Raw genomic sequence first — 19184 nt, forward strand, 5'->3', positions numbered from 1 at the left:
AAATGTTTACGCCCTTTTAAAAAATTGCTCTTGAGTCAAAATAATCTTACTGATTATGGAAAATGTTTAGTCTTCCATGTCGATGAAATGTGTAAAGTTTCATAGGAATCTAAGATGGTCGGTCAGGATTTTGATTATTTTCGGACGGATCTTCGTGGAATTCCTCATGTGTTACATGCGGTACCCGAACCGCGGTGGAACATATTTCAGTGAAGTGTCCGGAGTACAGTGACCTCCGACAGCACCATAATCTACCGAACTCCATCAGAGAGATCCTCGCCAACGATCACACCCGAGAGGAAGTGTTACTATGCTATCTTAAGAATGCGAGGCTCCTCGACCTTCTCTGACGAATCAACCACACCGTTAATCCAGGGGAAAAAATACAACAGCAACCACACCTGTATAACAAAACAGTGATTTGTATATGTATGTAATGCGATACTAATTAACTTTTTTTCTATCTCGCAAGGCGAATGACCTAAGAGGTTAAAGCCTTTAAATGAATAAATAAATAAATCCATGGATGACTCAGATGACTATTTCTGCATTTTCAATTGCATGTTTCTTTAAAATATAAAAACATTGTGAAAAAATCGTTATACATTGACCAAACCGGTTTTTCCATGTATCATACGCTGGAAAAATAATAGTCATAGGTCTACAGATTGACTTAATTAGCATAAATCCTAGTTCTCCTCTAAACTACGCAATGTAGTAAGATGCGTGTGTGGGTTACATGTTTTGATGGAACTGTTTTGCAAATATCTTTCTATCATCCATAGCAAAACGACAGTAAAATTTACATAATGTGTTGAAAAAAAATGCCACATTACAAGCGCCAGTCCTCGAAGTTTCAGCTTATCAGCAACACTGAAACATAAATATCGTAGTCAAAAATTCAAATTACTACACATTATCCGAAGAAGGTCCACTAAATCATTCGCCACATTTTAACCAAAGTAGCCGAATCAATTGATTTATAACCTTAATTCCTACCGAAAATGCCCTCAACTAAAATTCAAATTAGCCTTCACCTTCACCCGGGCAAGAGACAACCGAACAGATTTCCAATTAATAAGCTAATATTTTCTCACCACCTTCACCCAAGATGGTCCGGAACCGGAGGAACACAGAAGAGGGGGGGGGAGCGTTCCGCTGAAAGAGGCAAAATATATCGAGCACTCTTAATTCCTGCTAGATACTACCCATCCTCACCACACGGACAGCCAGCCACCGGGACCGGGGCTTCAACCTATCGCTAGTGCTTGCATTCTCCTGGCTGTGTTCGTGTGTGCCCCTGTGTTTTAGCTATCCTAGACAAATTCCCGAAACACACTCATCGATCGACCTCTGACTGGTTTTCTCGGGGGGTCCTCGAAAATATTCAACATCCAAAAGCAAAACATACCACAACAAACCAATGCAAACTGACTGACTAGCTGGCTGGCTGGCTAGGCGTAATCGGTCTACAGAACAAACACTTCAATTGGAAACACCAAGTTTCGGCCAAGGTGTGAAGATCATATACAACAAATGGATGGGTTGTGTTTCGTGCAGTAGAAGGGCAGACGCCACGAACTGTGCTGTGGGGCAAGACGGTGAAAGATTATCAGTGCGCCCCGGCTAAGCCAGCCGGCCGGGTGGGATCTGCGGGATTTCGGAACTCGATGCGAACGCGCTTGGATAAACAGAAGGACCGAGAAGAAAACAAAGCCAGCCCAAATCATAACATCTCGATCGACCCCTAGATGCACGACGACGACGACGGATGGATGTTGGTCGGATATCGCAGGCAGCCACGGATTGTGGCTTGTTTCGCGTTCCGATCGAACGGTTTCCGAATGTGCGTGGAGAACGCAGAGAACATGTTAATTTATACGTGGCCGCGGAGATTAATGCCCGTAATAAACAAATAAATTAGGCGAGATAGTTATTAATTTTTACATATTTGGCTTTTGTTTTCGGTAAGTGTTAGTATTGCTAGTGATTCTGATTGGATGCTAAATGGAGTGCTTACATTGATTTGGTGGATGCTTTTTGAGGGATAATAGCTTCCTCAGTTTACTAATGATATTTGCAGCGAGCGTTCAGAATTGGTACGGAAAAACGTTTACGATTACGCTGCATTGTCACTATAATTCCTAAATGATCCGCTTCCGTGCTAAGCCGAACAAAATCTTACGCAACTCACGGCAACTTAACCATCATCCGGGCGGGAGCGCGATTACTTAAGTCATTAGCTAATGGATGCACGCAAGGAAACCTACTTATGGAATAAATCTACAAATGCGCCACCTCATCGGAGCCGAATTGAAACGTTTGCCCCGGGTAATCTGCGCTTAACGCTTTTGCATAATGAGAACCCCGTAGTTGGCCAGCAGCGTGATGCTATCGAATAATTTATGGACTGACTGTTGTAAAGCCACCAAAATGATGACTTTTCGCTTGAGTAGTACTTACCTGTAGCTCTGTGCAAACCAATTCGTACAAATCTACCAATCGTGACGCAATGCTGAACCGTTGTTGTTTGTCTGCATGCAATCAACGTTTCAGCAGTGCATTCCGAATGACTCGACTTTAAGCGGGCAAAAGCAATTTGCAATCGAGCACACGAGACAACCTGCACTGTATTGACTAAGTTCGACTAATTATACCAATCTGAGGAACACTACATCGGGATCGGACTGCATCACCATAGCACAGTGGTTGGGAACGCCAAAAACGTTAACTTAATTCACTAGAGGCCAAACCATCGAATATATTCACAGGGTGTCTTTGGAGGAATTGTTCGTATGAAAGTTCCCCACAATCTGATAACAATTGGAATTAGGCATGGCTTACTATGATCAAACCAAAAAAAAAAACTTTTTATACTGACGATGTAGAAAGTTGGTGGTTCTTCAAAGTTGCTGAACTGCTCATAGTGAAAAATTTTGTTGAGCTTATAGGATTCAAGGTTATCGATTTATAAGGCGTTTTCTATGGCAACCCCCTTAAATCTAGTTTTTTTATAACTTTTTTCATTGTGACTTTTCGTGCAAACTATGTTCAAGACAAATGTGTAGGTATCAAAGCTGCATAATATTGTCGAAGACTGTATATGAAAATACTCATTCGTTTCAAAGTTATTGAGGATTTTCATATTTTTTACACCAATTTCAACTAGGTATAAGAAAGAAAGGTGCAAACCAAAATGCACGAACAGGCACTTTTTTAACTGTCTAAACTATGCACAATAAAGCTAAGAAGGTTTGGTGCGTGGCACTCTAGAACCCTATGAATAGGGTTAGCTTACTTTATCATGTTTTTGGACTTTTTCCATACAAAAATGAGCAAAATTTTTTTTTTAATCTTTCCGTAAAATTTAGTAAGTAATGGTATTACATTCTTTTGTAAGCATTAAATTCATTATGACATGTCTATTTGAGTATATAGTAGTTTGGGATCTCCAATGATATTAAGAACTTCACATTTTTGCTCCAACGCACAGTGGTCGCAATGGTACCAAAATGTGCGTTTAATTAATAGTGCTCTAGGAGTGGATTTTAGCAATTTGGTGTGTTAGGAACTCTTTTTCAGAATGGAAGCCCCCTTCTTTTGATATGTGCTGAATTGTGATTAATCCACCTAAAAGTGAGATAGAAAATTTATTTCTACTAACTTCCGAAATAGACTCATGGTGTCAATGACAAAGTTATAGAAAATTCTACTACGAGAAAACTTGCTAAACATGCCAACTCTCTAAAATGCAACGGTGTTGAGATACTGCGCGTTGTTCGTGGAAGGAACCCAAAAATCATTTTTTCATTTTAACTTTTTTCTGAGATTTTTTCAATTCTTTAAATGTTCTAAGAAATTGTTGGAATTGATAAACTACAAGTATTTGTCGAAGACATCAACCTTTTTTTCAAAACTTACGAGTTATTGAATAAAGTCACTTAACTTTATAAATTTATCAGGTGTGCCCCAGGGTAGTAATCTTGGACCCTTGCTGTTCTCCTTGTTCTTCAATGACGTTTGTAATGTCCTTTCACCAGGATGCAAACTTATCTATGCAGATGACCTTAAACTGTTTCTTATTGCATGATCTAAATTGCATTGCATTGAACTACAGCGACAACTAGATGAATTTTGCAACTGGTGTACTCGAAATCGGTTGACTATCAGTGTATCCAAATGCTCAGTAATTTCTTTCACGCGCAGAAAAAATCCAATTTTGTGGTGTTGTACTATCTCAGGGAAACTACTGGATAGAGTGTCAGTTGTCAGGGACCTTGGTGTACAGCTAGATTCTAATTGACGTTTAGAGATCACTATTCCCCAAAACCGTCGAGAGGGGGGGGGACCGGGGTGTTTCTTCCCGGGCCCGGAGTTTTGAAGGGGGACCGGATTTTTAAAAGAAACTAAAATTTTGACAAATACTTTTTCGACAAAAATTTATTTGAGAATACAATTAAAAATTCAATATCTTGTGTATGAGGTAACTAGAATAGCGAAAATTTCTAAACTACTGCATATTTAATATCAACTATGTTTATACCAACCAAATTCTCGCTTCTAAACAAGATCAGACTCGAGCGGAATTTGTACATTGAATGTCATGTACGCTGCTCGCCTGGGTTCGGATCCCAACCCCGCACACAGGAATAGAGATTTGTTATAGGAAAATTTATAACCTGAATGAAGAAGCGAATGACTTTAATGTTACAATGTCTATAATCGAAACAAAAATATGATCAGACTTGTAAGGGTAAAACGACTAAATGGTTTGATTAGAAGTCATGAGGTTGTCTTCAAATTTCGCTAATTTGAAATCTATTTTTTTTGATTTACTGAATTTCCAATCTCCGAAAGCGCTGGATTAGTATCGAAAGTAATAATTGATAGAAAAAAAACCCTGCTTAGGGTTGCCACACCGGTTTTTTGAGGTGAATTCCGTGTCTTCGTTCAGGTAAATTCGAATTCGCCCGGAAGACTCTATTGGATTATTTTGCAATTTTGCGTTGCCCTTTTCTTTACCAGGAATAGCCTAGCACCCCGTCCTCATAAACATCATCCTCGGGTTGCAGGCCCTAATTGTTAAGAAGGGCCCCTCTTGGCGTTGACAAATATTATTTTAAAAGTGCCATTTTGGTTTACTTTACCCCATTGAATCTACGCTTCAATGGATTAATGTTCCTCACAAAGATTCTCGAAAGAAACTGAAGTGTGATTACACACCCTGTGTTTGTTTACTGAGGAGCAGAGCAAAGCTCGCTCGGGTTATCCTTCACAGCGAGAGTGGTTGGTGCACGGAGAACCAAAATTCAGCTCAGAAGCGAAAACCTTAGTTGATTTTCTGAATTCAATTAGTTAATATTTAGGACAACTAAGAAAATTCTCATTTTGCTGATTTTGATTAGTTGCTCCCGATCATCCTAAATAGAGCTAAAAAGCTAGTTGAAATTTCTGATTTTTCTGTTGATTTGGCAAGAAAAAAATGCTGTCACTTTTAGCGGAGACACATTCTCCATCTTCTCAACTACAGTTTTTGCTGAATTTAGTACTATTTCTTGTTGGTTTCAACCAATATATTCTCTACATTCAAAACTTTTTCGTTTTAAAATTAGCTATTTTTTAGTTGAATTTCTAATGCAAATCTGCTAATTTTAGGGACTTGTTTTGTTCCATTTAGTTTTTTCTTCAGTTGATTTCAACAAATGCCACTTTTGAATTTAAGCCATTCTGTTTTAAAATTTAAAATCTTTCGTAGTTAAATTTAGTATGTCAATATTTTGAATTTAAGGCAGCTTTTGTTGAATGTAGCGTTTTTTTTTTCTAGCGATTTAAAAAAAATATTCCTGCTTTTTAGACTTATAATTCAATAAAGATTTTATTCAGTTGATAATCAAATTTCTACCAAGAAAATCGATTTCGAATTATTTGTTTTAAAATCAGTAGTTGTATTATTTAAAATCAATGGTAAAAACGTATACGACTAAAACAAAGCTGATTATACCTATTAAAACACACTCGGTTTATTGTTCGCCTAGTTATCAATGAAATTATGTGACATCCTGATTAATGAGAAAAATAAGGGCTCGTTTGCCATATACATAGTTGGTTTGAGTATGTATTGTTTATCCTCCGCACGAAACTATCTAAAATCATAAAACAGTTCAAATCCTTAATCGTTAAAGTATCATGATATCGCTTAGATTTAGTACACATGGTCGGTGTTAAGTCAGACCGGACTAAGTCGCAAAACATCAAAAAATGAGATGATGATAGCAATGGATAGAGAATTTCTTCATCTACATTAGAATTTTGCCAGATTTCAAATATGTAACAATAAACAAGAATTATGGCAGAAATTAATTTCCAATTATAATGTAAAGGATGCTGCGGTTCAAACTTTAAACTCGTTTTTCTCGAAATCAATTTATTGTCACTTAGTCCGGTCTGACTTAACACCGACCACATGGAGAACGAAAATTAGGCTCAAAAACTTTAGATGATTTTACGTTTTTAATAAGTCATTATTTAGGAAGGACAACTAAAAAAATTCTCAATTTGCTAATTTTAATGAGCTATTTATGCTACTTTTTTATAAATAACGATTGAATAATAGATTATCATTCATGTTTATCTAACACCTTTCAGTATATGTATAGCGAACGACTAAACCGTTGGTTATATCTTGGTGAAAAAGCTGATTGAATGAGATCAACCGTGAACGGCCTCGTCATAGGTGTCATTGCTTAAATTAGCTAGATACACAATAGTTGCTACAGCCCGTCATGGTGTTATCTATACTATTAACGGTGGATGTTATTTGTGTGGATTAGGTCTTGTACCTCACATCGCACTCCATCCGCTTATTCGAGAATTGAGAAAGCTTTTCTGCAAGAAATGATCCGAGTTCTACAAAAACAACTTTTTTATACTGTGAGACGTTCGAGCTGTGAGCTGCAAGATTTATTCGTAGAAATTCGAAAGAATATCAGGTATTCACCGCCTACAATGTGTCACACCATAATTATCGTCGACCACTGGACCGAAACCGCTACCTGTACTAATACAATTGGGATGCTTTTTCAGATCCATCTTGGCCGTACGGTGTTTGACTGGTGGAAAGCCGTCATGATTCGCTGAGTACCTCTTTCAGGAAGGGAGAATTCAGTTTCAGAAACTTGGAAACCACGTACAAAAAGAACAGGTGTCGATCAATACGCATGTAGCACATTGCATCTTGGTAGTCCAGCTGATGACAATCCTTAGCAATTGGGCGAATGGCCATCTGGTTAAAGCCCCATTAAACAAATTTCAAGTACAATCCTAAGCAGCATTCAGCAGTTTGATTCGTTCTTGAGCCAGATATTGGAAGACAACGTCAATCCTACAATTTTGTTGCTTGATATGGAAGAACAGGTCATGGATGCTTTGTAGATTCGCGAAAACTTGCCAGCATCAAGATAGTAAGTCAGCTGCAGAAAAGCATCTTGCGAGAGGAAACACTTCTTCAATCCTTCACCGTACGCACCATGGACAAAGATGCGCAGATCGACATCCTACGGAAATAATTTTACTTTTGTACAATACGTTAAGCGTAATGTGGGAAACAAATCTTACCAATAACATCTAGCGATACATTGCTGTCCAGATTGGATGCACATTTCCAGTTATGGTGGTTTATACTCGGGAATCTCGAGTGTTTCCGTTTTTGTCATATTTGCACTGCGAGGAAAGTTACGTTCAAGTTAGCTGTTCTGCTGGTGCTGTCAACGTAATCTCTTTTTCCGCATTCGAATTAAAATTTTAACAATTTGATCTACTCACAACTATACTAAATTAACATGTGTATTGAATAGTTTCATAGGGTTTCAATGATATTGATAGCACTTATCGCTAATGTAAATACGTAAAAAACATCAGAACAAGGATGCCAAATTTTTTGAAAACTGTACATAGCCTATGTAAAAATCTGCGCAAATCTTTGTTAAGGTAAACTTTTAAATTAGGCTCAAAACACGAAAGTGGGACCTTTTTTAGTGTTTGCCCCAGGTAAAAATAAGTGCGTGGTCAAAAATTGAGAAATTTGTGCATTAAAACAGAAAACTGGCAATCTGTGCAGTTTCTAAAATCTGTGCAGAACATTGGAAATGTGTGAAACACAGATTAATCTGTGTACCTGGCATCCCTCCAGCAGAATTTGCTACATAGGTCTGTCACTTGAAGCTAAACTGTTTGAAAGGGTCTAACAGAAAAATGTAAACAAATCGAATTTCTGTTTTCCATTCGGAACCAAAGACGATGTTTTATATATAGACACGCGGAGAGAAGAACAGTAAAATTGGCTGCACATTATACACAGACTTGCGGAGACAAACACAGTAAAACTAGCAACCATGCATGTAAACTGGCATCACGGAAGATCCCATATGCTTTGTATGGGCATCCTCCTCCACTTCCCCTCACCATCATGCTCGTTCGGCTGCACTTTTTGACAGTTCGTATGGCTGCATTTTTAGATACTTCGCTACTCTGCGTATGAAGTGTCTGTAGGCTGCACGGCTTACCAAGTTTTTTAATCTGCTAGTTTTGGTAACCAGGAGTTTTGTGTAAACAGCGAGAATTTTTTTATTTTATGAACACTTCATGAATTCTTTTTTTGAAATATTTCGTAAAATACAGAATCATGCAACTTGGAAACGCCTTGATTTACGTTAGTAAGCCTGTGTACATGTTTTTCGTTGCCCTAGAGAGAATATTTTCGCGAGAATATATCGAGAATGCAGTTTGTGAAAAACAATATTGCTGTACAGTTGGCTACTTTGCTGATATCACTCAAGATTATTATTTATGAAGAGTGTCACGATATTAGATGAAAACTATTCGATAAGTTTATAATGTTAAGAGTTCGCATCTAACAGGCATACAAAATGATAGACTAGACAGTTGATCAATGGCTTTGTTATTTTTAATTTGATTAACTGTACTTGTATTTTATTTGTATCATAAAAGTTATTTAGTATGTATGTATTTTCAATTCAATCTCAATACTACCCACGCGTTACGTACTCGTTCCTGTATCCGAAGAAACTTGAAGAAATGCTAGGTTTGTTCCAGTGCACGGCAGTTACACCGAAGCAAACAGGAGCAAAAAAATGCTTCGACATATAGATTTTTCAATAGGGCTTAAATTGCTAATGTAAACAAACTGAGTTATTATGACATTATGCGACACAAATACTATAATATAGAGGTGAAAATGAGTTAAAATGTTTATAATAAATGATTTATAATAAAAAAAAAAAACAATACGGCTAAACAAGCATTTTTTTTTTTTTGAGAATCTAAATAAGCTCTATAGGCCTGACACATTCCAATGTGACACATTCGAACGGAACCAAGGCGAATGTGTATTGTCCTCAAAATTATTCTGTAAGCTGTGGATATATTACATCAATAATAAATAGTTTATTAGGTTTAGCTGTGATATTATGTACTTGGTTTTCCATCTAGATTTTGGTGCGTAGTTGACCTCGTAAAAAAGTAAGATGTAAACAAACTCTACGTATAGGTACAACTTACTTGAACACTGCACCCTATCCGGTTTAGCTTTAGGGACGTACATTGAAGTTCGATAACAGTTCTTTTTTCCGCAGGATAATGAAATCTCCGCTGCAGTCAAAAAGTTATACTCTATTTTTTTCAGAGCTGCAAAAGGGCAATATTGACAAAGTATCCAACCAGAACGAAAACATTTGGACGAGAACAAAACAAATGCAAAATAATTTGAGGGAAATGGTGCTATCAAAAATTATGGGGCGCTTTTCAGAAGGGCGAATTCATGATCTGAAAGTGTAACGGGCGAATGATTTGTTTTATTTTCTAGTGGCCAAAAAAATATTGGAATTAAATTCTCATTGCCTTTCTCCTATAGAAAGATTAATCCCGCCTTTTTTACTAATATAGGTTTTCTTTTTTTGGTTGGGCGTAGCAAGGGGTACGCGGTGAGAGGTTGGCACCCCCCCCCCCCTCACATCACATACCACACTTCCCTTAATCCCCCCCCCTCAAGTCCCCTCCCATTAAGTCCGTCCCAATAAAGTTCCTAGTGCCTCTAGAATAAACTTGAATTTTGAAATGAACACATTACAGTGAAAAAATTGGCTTGAAAAATTTGAAACTATTTCAAAATTCAAACTAATTTAAAATTTCTTAACAAGTTGAAAATTTATGGCGGAGTCCGGACCCGCCGAACCCTCCCCCTAGATCCGCCACCGATTTCAAGTGTTTCAGCGTCGACACATAGCATCTCAAGTTCGTGGCTGTCGATCCATTGCATATATGTGCAAATCGTACTGAATATGTAAGACATTTTCACCATTATATTGAACATAACCAGCCATGGTATCGTAGTTTGGATAAATGAGAAAGGAAAAATTGCACCACTAGGTGAATTAAAACAGGTGTTTGTATTGTGATGATACTTATCCTTGGATGCATTAGGAAAAATATAATTATGAAAATAATCTATATCCACAATAAAAGCTAAATTTGAAAAAGCATCGCTGATTATTCGAACTAGTTTTACCCCATTTGAGTGCATTGCGACTTCGGCCCTTATGAAAAATCTGTGTCGATTTGCTCCTTTTTACTTCGGTATGAAAAAAGAGAAGAGAATACAGGAACGGTTTTCTACCATGTTTGCTTCGAAGTACTTCTAGTTTCTTCTGCTTCTGGAACAAAACTATCGCAAACTTCAAGTTTTATTTTCTTTCTTACTTTCGTTACCCTCTAAGAATGGTTGGTTTCAAAATCGTTCAATGAAGGACGCTCGTTGGACCAATGTTGGACAACGTCCGAATAACCGGTCAACAGACATCCAACGTTGGACCCGTGTTGAACGATTTTGAAACAAATTTATTTCTCAGTGGGTAGCAAGCTGTAATAGAGGGAATAAACGGAATAAACAAAAAGAATTTTTTGCTGCAAAGGCAGTATTGGAACAAAACAAAATGAATGCAATAGATAGCAAACATTTAGTTTTGAAGAAAGTTAAATTTTCAATCCTGCAGCATAGTTTTTGAAAGTTTTTTTCGGAACATCGGAAGTCGTAGATCTTAGTGTATAGGTGAGTTTGTTTAATGAAACTTATTTCCTCTGCTAATTTCGATTTCAGCGTGACTTTAATTTGTCAACAATAACTTTTTTCTATTAGTCAAATTCCATAATCCTAAGTAAAAAATTGACACTATTTCATTTATTTTGATTGTGCATATTGTTCCTACTAGGACACCTCCGATAAGCAAATACTTTGCAGATGTGATACTACATCGAAAGTTTTAAGAAATAAGTTATTTAAAGTGACCAGTGTTTTCGGAGTAAATGCACAAGAAATCTGTGAAACATGAACGTTTTCTAGTTATTTATTATTAATCGTACGATAGCCTGTCAGTTTAGTACTATAAATCAGGTCAAGGAATATTATTATTATTAAGTTATTGGAAAACTTTTGTAAAACGCAAAGATTCATGAGCTGATTCTTACCCGTGTCGATATAGATATCATGAGAATAAAAATAAATTCGCTCTTGAATGTACAATGTGGGTATTTTCGTATAAAAACCAGCATATTGGAATATGCGGGACAAGTCATTAGATTACATGTAGTGGAGTGGGTGGAACGATAATAACGAAAAGCATTGAAGTAGTAGCCCTTTGGATGAAAATTTTAATTGGAATTATCAAACAGTGGTAGGTAAATATTAGTTGTAGAATGATACTTCGTGGTTAATCGAATCAACGTGCGCTTGTTGGATGATGCTTTGATGAGTTAATAGTGGTAATTCTGACATTGACCCCCTCCCACTTTGACCAATTAGTTAGTTTTTCTTAGGGACTATCCATGAATGACGTAGCATTGTATGGAGGAGGGGTGAGTTTTGTATTTTGTGATGTGTGATAACAGGGGGGGGGGGGTATGAAGGTCATGTCATGCTACGATGTTGACCTGATGTCACGACAATCTTACCCTTTTCAACTAACTAACATAGTTTTTTATTTTTTTTAATTTTTTTGCCGGGACAAGGGGGGGGGGGAAGGGTTACCGTCAAACTACGTATTAACAAAAGGGGTATTTAGAGGTTTGCGACGAAATGCTACGATGGGGCAGAGGGGTGTTAAAAATCACTCAAAAACGCTACGTCATTTATGGATGGTCCCTTATACTTCGTCTTCCGTCCTGATTGTACTTGGTTATCAGTTGAAAAAAAAATCTTACTGGATATAGCGGTACTACCAACAATTATTCTATATTGTCTATGGAAGGCCTATCTACAAAAGTCAATTATTAATTATAAATCTGAAAATGAGTTGAACCAAAATTATTTTACGTTTGAGTGAAAAGTGCATACAGCATATTGAAGATTTTGAGTTGTCGTGTGTTATTTTGAATACAACGCATAATATTACTGAAAATATGCACTTACCATCACCTCCACTACCTAGTGGTCACAATTTTATATCCGTATAAAGTATTTAACATTTTGTGTAACAGCAGATTAAGGAAACAGCGATTTAAATCCATTTTTTCATTACATCGATGCAATAATGTATAGGATAACACCAAAGGCTAGATTATCTACGATTATTACATATGATCACAACAATATTTGATAACATTCACTATTTACATTCACTTTTCAGCTATAGAAATGAATTGCGTCCATTTTATATTAATAAAAAACATTTTCTATAGTTTTTAATTATTCTGTTGGTTATTGTACCCACAAAAGATGCTGCTTTTTGCGTGCTGAATACTCACAGCAAAATAATTCAACTGAGGAACAGCAGAATCGCATTTGTCACTTAACTTGTTGAAAACAAGGATCAAGTTTCTGATTTCGCCTACATACGTAGTTATTAAATCGAATGTCATTCTTGGTTTTAATTTTGCTGGTTTGTGTCTAGGATTGCATGCAACTAAAACATTCTCTTAAAAATAAGAAACTGTTTTAGAAAAATATGAGTTGAATTTTAACTAGATAGTTAGCTGTTTTTGCAATTTTTTTCTTAAATTCAACTAATTGAAAAACAGAAAATGGATTTAGCACTAGAGCTGATTTCTTGCTTTCCGTGTGCTTTTAGATTCTTTGTGAATATCCGAGAAAGCAACATCAGTTACAACATCCAAGTTACAATCAACAAAACTGTTAACAAATGCAAAAACATGCAATTAAATGTGAACGGCACAGAAAGGTGGAGTGCTTTACTAAAACATTACACTCTACGGTGAATGTGAAGAAAATAAGATATTTTTCCTCCTAGTGCTACGAGCTACATGAGAAGTAAAACAGTACACATATATTTGCTTTTAAGCGTTTTATACAATAAAAAGCAATGGAAGTGCTCCAAAATTCTGTCGAGTGATCACTTTAATTCGAAATTCTAATTGATTTCAACGCATACCCATGTGCGTCTTGAAGTCTATCACCTGCTCAGTAAAATTCTGCCGGTCAAAGTACCACTAGAGGTGGTAACCCTACCTCTATTTGAGAGCTCAATTGGTCAAATGAGTCATTAAAAACTCTTGATATACCAAAAAATTCAAAATTAATCCAAAAATGTAAATTGAAAGTTTAATATATTTGGTTTACCGTTCATTGATACAAAATCTAGAAAAAATCATATTCAGATACGAGATGATGAAAGATGAAACATTTTTGTAAAGGGGTCATACTCAAATGACGTAGCTTTTTTGGCGATTTTCGACTACCATGACCCCTAGCAAAGGGGCCAGGGATGGAAAAAATACGTTTTACAATTCTTTCAAATACGGTCTTTTATCAACATTTTCATTATAACAGCAAATTGCGTACCGTAAAACGGGGGAACATTGATCAATTTTTTCAAAGTTTTTCGAACAACTTTCTTCAGTTTAAGTAGACGTAACTGTTTGAATTTTTAAAAGAAGTATTGGTACCCATAGATTGAAAATCTTCAAATTGTTGGGTATTTCATTTCGTTTTACTATAAAAATAAAATTACTTTGTTGTAAATTTCCATTCGTTGTTTTCGGGGTAAATTTGATCAGCAAAATATGTGTATCGAAATGAGAGATAACTTTCGAAATGTTGTGTAAATTGCATATATGTTGGCAATTTAATGGCGCGATATTGTGACGTCTCGAAGGAAAATAAAATTCCCTAGAAGAATACAGCTGACTTTTATTGAACTTTGACAGGAAAATAATCGAAATTTAAAAGTTTACAACAAAAATCTAGGATTTTTATAATTTTTATTTATAATAATTACGGTTTCTAAAAAAGTGATCAGTTCAGTTGAATTTGATTGATTCCATTAATATACAAGGGATTGTTTGAACGGATTGAAACGATGCTTGAAAGTTGTATCACTTTCAATTTGAATTTGTTTTCATAAAAATACAGTAAATGTCGAAATAATCGTTGTCTATGAATGTTGAACATGTTTTGAATATGGTTTGTATTTTGTTTCGGTGATTTTGCTAAAGGGAATCATCTTATCGTACATTATTTAAAAAAGGCTTATTTGATCAAACTTACCCCTATGATCAAAGATACCCCGTTTTACGGTACACCACAAGCCCGTTTCGTGACGAGTATAGTACTAACAGCTTTGTTTTGAATTTTATATGGAGCATGAAGAGAAGATTTCTCAGTTCACAATCCTGAAGCTGCCAATGATTTTAAGAAGCATACGTTCAACTAAATTACTAAATTGTGTTTGATTGATTTCGAAGAGAAAATTTAACTCTGCTACCAAACTAAATCAACTAGTTAGAAAGATTAGCTAACTAATGTAGCAAGTTAAGGCTCAAGTTACCGTTTTTAAGCATGTGTTAGAATTAGGGTTCGTCGCGGTTGCGGTAATTACCGCTACCGCGCGGTACTTACCGCACCCGCACCGCAAAATCTGCGGTGCGGTGAGACACTTTTTCCCGCAGATGCGGTGCGGGAAAGAGCTTTTACCGCGCGGTTTTACCGCAACCGCACCGCAAAAAAAATTTATAAAGTGATAATTTTGATTATTATAAATTGATAAACAGAATGCTATAATGAAAAAAAATACCTAGCTGTGTCCGAAATATTTTGACGCTATTATTTTTACGACATATTTTGGACTAGTTATTTTATACTTCTAAGTATAACTTCACAAACTAACCATTTCAAATACATAAAATGCAAGATCCAAATAGAGACAAAATTATTAGATCATTTGAAAACAATATATTTTTACTCTTAAATCCAATTTAAAAGTGCATCACTTCTCTCGATTTCTGTTGGAAATCGTGGAATTTTGAATCGTTTTCGATATCAATTTTTCAACTGTGAATTTTGACTAATTTAAAGGAATTAAAGATGAACTAATTATGCTGGGACTTAAGCACAACAAAAAGAATATAATTATCTTCATCAAACCAAACGAATTTGGAGTAATTGGCAGTATAGGATATAAATGTATGAAAGCGTCCAAAATAAGGAGGTCCAAATTAGGATGACTATTCTATCATTCGTTCGTCAACATCGTATTTCTATCTTCTTTGATTGCTGTGTAAATTCAATGCAAATTTGTCTGCAGTCAATTTTATTGGACTCTTTCTCAAAAAGTATGCTACATGACTTTTTTTCGCGTACTTCCATTCAAATTTACTATAATTTTCTACCAAATTAAGTCCTAATATTTTTCAGTTAAGACTATTTTGTAGCTTTTTTGAAGCTTTTGTTGCTAAATACCACATAGTTTGACTCCCGTTCACTTCACCGTTGGCTCATTGGGAAAATACTAGAGGAAAATGTATTAAATGCTAGAACTTTCAAACTAGCCTTTAGGAAATTACACTTCATTCATTTTTAAAGGGAGCAATCTTAGTTTTTGAATGATAATACATCTGTTTCTTGAAGAATGCGGAAGTTAGAGTTTTGCGATATTTTGTCCGTAAAACCCCCTATTTTTAAAAATCATTTCTGCTGTATGCTACAAATCATACATTTTTTGCAGTTTTTCTAATGTTCAATAATTCTGTGCCGGTTGAGACCGGACTCCTGATTAGATGTATTGTATAGAGCAATTTTTTTTTCGTAAAATATGGCACCGTTCTTATTAATGAAATACAATATGTTTTTATTTCACTGTATTGGAATATATGCGCTACTGTATAGAATTACTGGTATTTCAACCTTAATTTTTTTTTGGTGAAATTCCTTTAAGAATGAAAGGTGGTTTACTACGAAAATGCGAAAATCATCCATTTCATTTTCATATGTCAAAAAAATTGAAAATAAGAAAATTTAAGGAAAAAAATATGCAACTTCATTTCAAAATACATTTTTAATCCACATTTTTCAATTAACTGATAGGTTGCTAAAATAAAAGTTTTCCTATTACTGCAGTAGAACGTTTTTGAATGTATAATGTTTGCCTTAAAATCTATGGAATTTTATTAATAGAAAATGCGAAGGTTGATTTTTTTTTATAAACATTAAATTCTGAGGAGTCTCTTAAAGTTAAATTTCGTGTGAATAAGAATAACATTTTATTATATATGGTTACACAAATGTACAATTTTTCAACACTATTTTTAAAAAAAGAAAAATTTTACCGCATCTACCGCATTACCGCGCGGTGCGGTGCGGTAAATAAAGTGCGGTTGCGGTAAGCGGTGCGGTTTTATTATTTTTTTGCGGTTGCGGTGCGGACAATCCATTTACCGCCCACATCCGCACCGCGACGAACCCTAGTTAGAATTGAACGCAAGGTAGTATGCGTAGGAAAAATTGTATTCAGCTTTGTCACCGAATTATCCATTTAAACCTTTTCAAAACTCTAAAAGAAGAATATCAGTTGATTCATTAGATCATCACGATTCAATTCATGCAAAATACCTACTGGAAAAATCATTGGCTTAGCTAAACGGTGCTTTTGAAAAAGTGGCTGTAGTTTTTTTATTGCGCAGTTGTGTTGCTTACCCCAGCACGGTGTGGTAGTGTGACAAAAAATCACAGCCACTTTTTCAAAAGCACCGTTTAGCTAAGCCAATGGTTTTTCCAGCAGGTATTTTGCATGAATTGATTCGTGATGATCTAATGAAGCGACTGATATTCTTCTTTTAGAGTTTTGAAAAGGTTTTGTATGGATAATCCGGTGGCAAAGCTGAACACATTTTTCCAACACAAACTATCAAGCGTTCAATTCTCATAGGCACTCACCGAAAGTTATTTGAACCTTAAATCCGCACAACAAAATCTTTTCGTTTTGGAGAAGTGAGCGTGAGAGTTTGAACGTCGCTTCCTGAGTGTAACGATTTTATTTTTATTTTCTAGAATTCAGTTACAACATTCTTGTAAAATATTTCAAGATGTGCTTACACACCAACACAAATAGAAGAATAATTCATGTTCTTATAGGGTCATGAATGTTTTCGAAATCAGCATAGCGTAAAATACAACCAAAACCCTTAATTGAAATTTGATCCATGTTTCTCATTTTTTTATTCCTACATGCATTTTTTTTATTTTGTTGAAATTTCATTGATGTATTTTTTCAAGTTGTGGATTGTATTTGTATTTCTACAATTGTAAGATTCTGCCTTTTTTCTCTATTTACATACTTTTATTTTATCCATCTTTTTCTGTTCCTTACTTTTGCTTTTTTTCTATTGCTATCACTATCACTTACTTTAATTTATAGTTTTTTCTTTGTTATTTAATTTTATTCGCAATCTTTCGAAAAAATTCTTTCTTTATTTTTTTTTCTTATTGTTTCATATTTTAATATCCTGCTTTTTTATTTGTTTCTTTTGTCATTTCCATCTTATTTTTAGAATTTGTCTATTTACTACATTTATTCTTGTCGTAGCCTTTTTCTATTTCCTTTTTTCATATTTCTTTGCATTTCCAAAAGCAATTTTACTTATTCAAATTCATTCCAATTTGTTATATTGCGTAATTTTTTACTTTTCTCCTATTTTCTTCCTCATTTTCTAGTTTTTAGCTTTCCGTTTGTCGTAGTTTTATTTTTTCCCATTGTTTATTTAATATAATGTTATTTATTTTTTATACCCTTTTCTTAAGATTTAATTCGTTATTGTTATTTCTTCATGTTTTCCATTTAACCTATTTTGAAAGTACTTTTTCTGTTGACCATTGAATTTTTTTTATTGACACTATGCGCACTTTTTCTTAATTTTACATTTAGTTTGTTGTTTGAATTTATGTCAAATTTCATTTCTAGTGCTTTTTCTATTCTTTAAATAATATCCATTTTATTCGTTTTTATCGTGGTAATATCTTCATTTTTGTGTTTCAATAGTATACCATATTGGCTTTTTTCTACTATTTTTTGCATTCCATTTTGTCTGTTTGCTCCGTTTTTGTTCAATACTTCCATTTTTCTTTACTTTTTATTATTTCAATTTCCCAGATTTTCAAAATTTTCTGGTTCGTTCATTTTTTTAAATTTCTTTTTTTTTTTTTTTATTTCAATTATAGAGGTTTTAACCTTAAGGTCATTCGCCTCTTCGGGTTAGAAAAATCTCTTAGGAAAAATTTCTAACCCTATGTGCGGGGTCGGGACTCGAACCCAGGTGCGCTGCGTACAAGGCAATCGATTTACCAATACGCTACGCCCACTCCCTTTAAATTTCTCTATGATTATTTTATTCTTGTCTTTTATACATACTCCTCTAGTCTTATGGATTCTTAACGTTTTATTTTTTTTTCTATTGCTTTAAATATGTCTTGTTTTTAAAGTTAAAAAATTTTACTATTCTTTATTTATCGCGTTTTTCAGTTTTATGCATTTTTTATAATAATGTGTGTATTCTTTTTAATAGTGTTTATTCATTTTCATTGATTAAATCCTACTTTCCTATCGATTTTTCATTATTCTCACCATTTGTTCAATAATGTTCGACTTTTTTAATCTTCGCAATATGTCTTTCTAGTTTCCTGTTTTCCTTTATCAATTTTTTATAGGCTTTGTTTTGATTTTTCTCGATTAAATTTTTTTTGACAATTGACATTAATTTGTTTATTTGGTTGATTTTGTTGTTTTAGCTCTTTTGTACATTCTTATATTAGTTAGTTTTCCTATTGTTTTTTTATCGTTTGCCGTTGATCGCATTTTAGATATTTTTAATTTTTGTTATTACTACAT

The sequence above is a fragment of the Topomyia yanbarensis genome, chromosome 2 (assembly GCF_030247195.1).
Source record: "Topomyia yanbarensis strain Yona2022 chromosome 2, ASM3024719v1, whole genome shotgun sequence".
In the NCBI taxonomy this organism is placed as follows: Eukaryota; Metazoa; Arthropoda; class Insecta; order Diptera; family Culicidae; genus Topomyia; species Topomyia yanbarensis.